We start from the raw sequence: 1,590 nt of genomic DNA, 5'->3' as shown, positions 1-1,590 counted from the left end.
CAAACTGAAGCAAGAGACTACTACCTTCAAACAAGACTATCACGCTGTGGCCAGATGTCCATCTTCCTGTGTGCATCCCTGGGGCACAGTGTACGGTGACAGCTTTTGCTTGTTTGCTGTAGATCATACGCTGCTACGATGTGTCAATAAAGGTCTCCAAGTTATTGATTGGACACATTACAATGGGTCATTTTAGGGATATTGCACCATGCCCACAATTGAGCTACTGATTCTTAAAATCAGGCCAACACAAGGCAGTGTGAGGGGAAATCTGTTTTGTGCTGTTGAGCCCGTGGTGGGGCTAGAGCCCTGTGAGGACACCCCTGATGGAGGAGGGAAGACTCAGCGTGGGATCAGTGGCTGTTGGATGTTTTGCTTACCCTGGAATTTATGGTTTGATTGGAGAGTAAGACACCAAAAAGCAGGACAATTTGCACCTCATCATGGAAGATGGAAGGACCAGGAGCCAGAATGTCACTACAGCATGTGAGCCTTGCTCTGAGTGGGGCTGTGCGCGCTAGGTAACTATTTGAGATAGCTGTGCCAGCGGAGCTCAAGTGGTGCAGCTTCCTCCCCCTTCGTTTGGCAGTTTTACAGGCATAGAGGGGTCTTCTACAGATATGGCTAACTGCCTTTCCCCATACCAGCTAACAGCCACAAAGCATCTATATACCAGCACTGCGGCATCCCCAGATCAACCCATGTAATTATGCCCTGGTGGCTAAAGTGGTACAACTTGCTAGCTTAGACAGGGCCTAAGTCTGCATCTATTTCTCGCCACTGAGCTGAAACAAAACTGAGGGTTGAACAGCAGAGCTCTCTGGAGCGGGGTCCACACGTCACCGATCCCCTGCCCCTACGCGAACAGCAGCACAGCGTGGAGCTCGGTCCCAGTCTTGTCTTGTACCCAGTGGCTGCGTCTACACAAGACGCTGCCTGCGCAGGCGCTCGCTACCACCGCGCAGTAGCACTGGCGTGGCACAAAGCACAAGCGGTCATGAGCCACTGCGCAGTTCGATGCTGCTAAAAGCCGTTTGGTGACGCTGCTGCGCAGTAACTCCGGTTACCGCGCAGTCATTTCGCACTTGTGTACTGCGTGCCCCGTGTGCCAACGACTGGGCACTAACAACTGCGCAGCGACGTGTGGCCAGTGCCCCCAACCCCTTCCTTCCTGCTCCTGGGTACCTCTCCCATTGCTCCACGCCTCGTTTTGGACAGGCCCGTCCCAGAGATCGCGTGTGGTGCCCACGGCAGCGGGGTAGCGAGCCCCTTCAGCGCCCGGCCGCGGGGGAGGATGCTCCGCCGCCCGCTGGAGGGCGGCTTACCCACCCCGCCGCCTCTCCTGGTGGCGGCTGCTAGGGCAGCGAGCGCTCCGGCTGCCGGCCCGGGCCGGCAGCCCACATGAGGAAGCCCCCGAGCCGTGGCAGGGTGACGTCACGATGTAATGGGGGCGACGTCACGGTCCGCTGGGATGACGTCACCGCACAGCGGCCCGCCCTGCTCGGGGGCACGAGGTGACGAAACGACTCCCCGCCCCGCCCCCCGTGACGCAGCCCCGCGGCCGCGTTGCCATGGGGAGCGGTGACGCGC

The sequence above is a fragment of the Crocodylus porosus genome, unplaced genomic scaffold (genome assembly GCF_001723895.1).
Source record: "Crocodylus porosus isolate Cpor-Errol unplaced genomic scaffold, CroPor_comp1, whole genome shotgun sequence".
Lineage (NCBI taxonomy): Eukaryota > Metazoa > Chordata > Crocodylia > Crocodylidae > Crocodylus > Crocodylus porosus.
Note: the sequence above shows the minus strand (reverse complement) of the source record.